General features: G+C 32.8%; 1 long non-coding RNA gene across 1 annotated transcript; it reads right to left on the bottom strand.

Moving 5' to 3' along the window:
• Positions 1-425: 425 nt before the first annotated feature.
• Positions 426-5,485, bottom strand: LOC132714381 (uncharacterized). The gene is made up of 3 exons (XR_009623553.1): positions 5,344-5,485; positions 1,884-2,155; positions 426-1,061 (listed from the first exon to the last, which is right to left on the bottom strand). It is a non-coding gene; the product is annotated as an uncharacterized LOC132714381 (long non-coding RNA).
• Between the last annotated feature and the right edge of the window lie 200 nt (positions 5,486-5,685).

The following is a 5,685-nucleotide window of genomic DNA, read 5'->3' as shown; positions in this document are numbered from 1 at the left end:
TTCTGAAACCATTATTTATTTAAACGTTATGCTTTTCATTTGTGCCTTTTCTAATGAAGTAAAACATTATTCGTTTCTCATTGATAATGTGCCTTAAAAGTAATACAGTGGTTCAAAATAATAACGAACAAGCCATTCAATATATAATGTCATTTTAATGACGAAATTTTCAATGCAAAATGAATTACATAATTATATTTGCTGACTGTGTGAGACGGTATTATAATGTGTTAAATGAAAAATGTTTATGTACATAGAAAATAAATCATATTAATATGATAATAATAAATTAAACAATAGCCAGATGAAAGTACATGTACCTGCATAACGAAATGTGTCAGTTATCATGAAAAAAATAAGTACATGTAAATCCTAAATAAGTGAAAAGATGCGAGCTCTCTTAAATTACAAACGCTTAACGAAAATTAAACAAATGTTCTCAATTTATTAATGGAAGCATTTAAGCTCAACACAATTCAAAGACTTAGATATGCAAACATATTTATCACATGAATGACAACATAACTTGCTGGTTAACAACGTACATTATAATGTAATCCGACAAAACTCGTAAAAAATCGACAATCTTCGTTACTTTCCGTATCTGATCGGAAAGTGGTGGCATTTTAATATTTTATATACCACCTGATCTGATCGGTTCAATACATGTTGCCGATTTTTGTTACGAACTTTTGTTGAATTAACTTTTTTGGAAGGATTATCACATATATGGTTGAATGACACAGAAAGTCAGAGCAAACATATAAATTAATTACAAACATTTGTCATATGTTAATAACATGAATTTTGTTCATTTTTTCACCAGCCATCATGGTCATATTTTTAAACCAATGTTCGAATTCATAGTTCACGTTTTTTCACAATTTCACGTACATGATTTCTATATTGAGTACACTGCCATATCCCCCTACATGTAGAATATCAGGAACTCGTGCTTTCATGTGTTCCCTGTAGAAAGTGGATCATCATGATCAGGTGACCTGGTAAATAGGTCAAAGCAGCAAACAAAATTAGCCCAACAATGGCAACAGCTATCGTATCTGAAGTTTAGGTCAAGGTCAAAATCGAGTTTTCATTAGAAATTTAATTTATTAAATTTATTTCACTCCACCATTTTGTTATATTTTACTGTGGTGAAAGCAATATTAGACGGGTTTCAATAAATGTAGGTGATAAAGAAAAGTGGACTAGAAAAATGAAAATGTTTTATTTCAAGAGGTCACACAGTGCAAACGCTAGAACTCCATTGATTACGTTTTAAACTATGTGAAATAAAGATTAAGAAAATTAAGATTTGCCAATGACTATAATATTGGTGTATCTAATACAGTTGACAATAAAAGATAAAGTGACTTTATAAATCAGCATTTATATTTACAGTACCTTAAAAACGTTTAATAGCACAAACTGTAAACATTCATTCCTTACAATTAACAATGCATACTATCGTGTCCGCTTTAATCGACTGACTGACGAACGGATGGACCGACCGACGAACGACGGGACACAACCAACTGACGCATGGATTAATCATTCGATCGAGCGATTGATCATGGATTGATATATATTATACTATACAGGGTAAACTGCTGAAGGTCTGGGTAGTTTACCGTCCGGACCACGGCAGTTAGTCACTTTGAATTCAACAGACCATAGTTCAGCAACCGCATCGTTTCAGGGCAGGCTGTCACGCAGTTCACCCGTACTAGAGACTTGACTTTTGGAAGGAACTGATAACTTCTGAACATGCCGGAGCAGAGGTACAGTGCGAATTACCGTAGATTAATTACAACTAAAATGATATGTGCCGTCCGGGAATCAAACCCGGGTCACCCGATTCAAGCGGCAAATAAAAAGGATACTGACTATAGTCTTCTCTGCAGGTTCGAGCATGTACAATGCGGTATTTAGTTCGTACTGGAAGTACCAGTAAATGAGAAAAGATCGAAGACGACTGAAAGAGTCTACAATTCCCATCTTTCTTGGTCTTGCTTCGTGAGATTCGGTGGTTGAATGAGATCACGTAGTGATCACGTGACCGATGTAACACTGTATGGGTGTGTCTACGCAGAGAGTCGGTTATCGGAGTTACCAGATATGCAGTTGTTTAGGTCTCAAGTTGTTATCATATTTACTGAAATGTAATAAATGGAGATATTTTATTACCAAAAAGAGTCTATCGTTTCTATAAACATAATTTATTCTGAATACATATTATTTCGCATTAAAATGTTGGGAAGATATCTCTTATAATAATTGCCAAATTTTACTTTTACAAACGCTGCATATGTATGCTTAAAGGCCCAACTGGACTATAAAAGCCAGCAGATGGCGCTAGGGCAGGTTTCTTATTAATTTTATGCATGCTTCACTTCAGGGACCCTTTTTCAAAGATTAAAGATTAATTACCAAATGCATTAAAACAACACTTGGCATGTTTGTAGGCATAGATATTTTTGATAAAGATTGACCAAAATTATTCAAAATATAACTTTGTTAAGTGTATTTCTGGAAAAAAATACTGGCTGTCAAATTTGAAATTTGAATTTGCCTGGGAGGAGCCATGTGATCAGTACAGGTCATGAACCTTCAGTAGTAAACAGAAGCACGTTGCAGTGTTTATTTCAGGGAGAGAGATTTGTAGCAGACGATATATATTTCAGGGAGGGAGATTTTCAGCAGAGGACACATTGGAATGCTGAAAAAAACAATAACTTTTACTGACTTGCTTTATCAAATCCAACAAATTTACAATAATCCACTAAGCTATGATTTTTTTTTTAAAATTTCAAAGTACTGATTTAACTTATATTTGAATGGTTTAAACTTCATGAAAACAGTAAAAGTAACTTCCAGGTATATTTCATTTACACTATATTTTGTTGTACATATCTTGTAGTCAAAAATTACATTTCACAAATGTTAATCAAACTAAATGTTGCATATGCATAAAATTTTTATACATTAACGGTTTAAAAATATTTTAAATTCCTGTCAAGAACATTTTTAGCAGGTTGTTCCTAAAAGAAATGCCCCATGTAAGGCACATATTTTGGATTTTGATATAATTGTCTGACTTGATGAAGGACACATACAGCATTCCAGTGAAAAAAAACAAAAACAACTGACTTCAAAAATAATATCTGGACAAGATCTTTAATTAATCTTTGAGTTATATAAAACATCCATTAAACCTCTCCTGTGTAAAATCAGCTGTTTTTGTTTACATTCTCTCTGCAGGTTAACACTGCATGCTATTTATAGTTCAGGGTTTATAACAGACAGTTTTACATCACTGATTAGTCACACCCACAAATACTCGCTACTTGTTGTTCAATTATATAATATTGTGTCGCTAGTATCTTCAATAAGCATTCTGGAAGTCCCAATATAATGTCACCGGCACTGATCAGTATATATATCCCTTTAAAATATCATAGATCTGAGTCCAACGTTGTGTCGTTTTATGAAAAACTATTCCATGTTGGGTTGTTTTTGTTGTTGTTACTGTTTTTGTGGTTATTTTTTTTCCATTTTTTTTTTTTTTGGGGGGGGGGGGGGGTCGGGTGAGAGGGGTGGGTGGAGGTTGTTGTTGTCTGCTGTACTTTATCTTATTTTATTATTATTTTTTTGTTGTTGTGAAGTAATAGTTTTATAATTTTCACTGTGAAATTTTATTATAACATCTTTTTTATTTTTACATTATCAGTAATCATTATCAACTCAAAAGTCTTAAAATAAATGTTGACATATGATCTTATGTCGTGTCGTCATTATGTAATACAAGGCGTTATTTTAGAGTCTTATAAGTTTAGCTGAAAGTAAGATTTGAGTTTGGGAGTCTAAACAGATAACAGTGTCACAACATGTCAACAACTTCATTATGTCAAGGTTGAAGTATGATATAATAGGTTTTTATGAAGGCCACGGTACATGTATTGACACAAAATCATGCCGTGACAATTTGGGAAAAGCCAGATCGCAACTTCTCGGCCCTTTCCGTCAAACTACGGATATTGATATTCAGTAAAGAAAAGGGAAATCGTAACTTCTCGGCTCTTTCCGTCAATCGCAACTCAAGGCAATAGACAATCGGCTCTTCTTATCCGAAGTTTGACGGAGAGGCCCGACGATTGATTAGAGTGGCTCGGTTCGGTGAACACTGTTTACTTTATCATAATTACTATATACATGAAGAAATATGATTGCAGCTTCAAGCAAAATTATAATAAACTACAAATATTTGTGTCAGATGTGAAAATCAAATATATTTTAATGTCAATTTATGCTGATTTTATAGTTATGTTAGAAGTAACACTAATAATGAATGATACAATAAATATCTCACAGATCTAGCACTGAAATCGTATGAAAAGCAACACGACCGATGTCGTTCCATCAAACAATATGTGGTAACATATGATGTAAAGAATCTTACACTGAATAATTGTTACAATTACTATTCATTTTTACAATATTTTAGGTAAAGTCAAGATAAATCTGGTCTATGTGAAATGGTTATTTATGTAAAGTGATTTTAGCACATGATTGAATAGAGCAAAAAGAGTAAAATGTTCGTTTCTTTGTTACAATTAAACATAAGACATCATGCGATATAATATTGTTCTTAACTATATATACTCTATATACTATGTATATGAATACTGAACTAGGAATATTGATGAAATAAGTTTCACTTCCTATTTTCACTGTAAAATATATTTTTATGAAATTATCAGATTTCACTCGTGGCTACCGTCACTCATAAAATGTTTATTTTCATACCTCAATGAAATAAGTCCTGTATTCATATAAAAGAATATTGAATATCCTCTACTTATTCAAGTTAATAATCACTCCTGAATTGATCAAAGAACAAAAATCACACATGAACTGAAGAAACCATTAGTATTTAACTGTTAGCAAACAGTGTATACCATGATTAGACGATACGGTCGTGCCGGACACTCGTTCCGTGGGCAGACTCTATTCCCCCAGTTTTTCCCCCTTTTAAATTATACGGGCCCGTTGCCCGTGCATAAACAGTTTTTATTTTATTTATGGCCCCATTCGTCGAAATTTCATAGCTTAATTAAGTTTTCTTTTACCCTTTTTGGGGTTTTGAAATCTCCGTATCTTGTGTTTGCTATATAATTGCCTAATATAGCCCACTAGTAAATGAATTTACTTGACGCGACTTGTGGAACAAAAAACCGAGATTTTTGGATTGATCATACGTAGGCTGTAACAGATAAACAAAGAATTGTAATTTTGAATATCTGATATTCTTTTTTCAAAAAATCAAAATAATTTTAAACATACCTGTATTTTTATATCCATTTTTAGTTTCTATCCTGTTTTAACGTTAAATATGTACAAATTTGAAAGAAAAATCTGTTAATCCTTCAAAATCGATACCGCTATTACAATTACAATACCGTACGATTTAAGTACATACCCCGTCTATAAGCTGTTCAATAATCGATAACACTCGACTGGGTCAGTAAATAGTTGATTGATTCCATTTATAGACGTAGTTTATTTATAGTCGCCATCGGTTACCCGTTATTCTAACATGACCATTGTTAACACGTGATAATGGACGAACGGGACGAACGGGACAACAGTTTAAGTTGTCGACAACAGTCGTACTACATGTATGGA

This window comes from Ruditapes philippinarum, unplaced genomic scaffold (genome assembly GCF_026571515.1).
Source record: "Ruditapes philippinarum isolate M1 unplaced genomic scaffold, ASM2657151v2 ctg4123_1_1_1_1, whole genome shotgun sequence".
In the NCBI taxonomy this organism is placed as follows: domain Eukaryota; kingdom Metazoa; phylum Mollusca; class Bivalvia; order Venerida; family Veneridae; genus Ruditapes; species Ruditapes philippinarum.
This window is presented reverse-complemented; position numbering and strand designations above follow the sequence as displayed.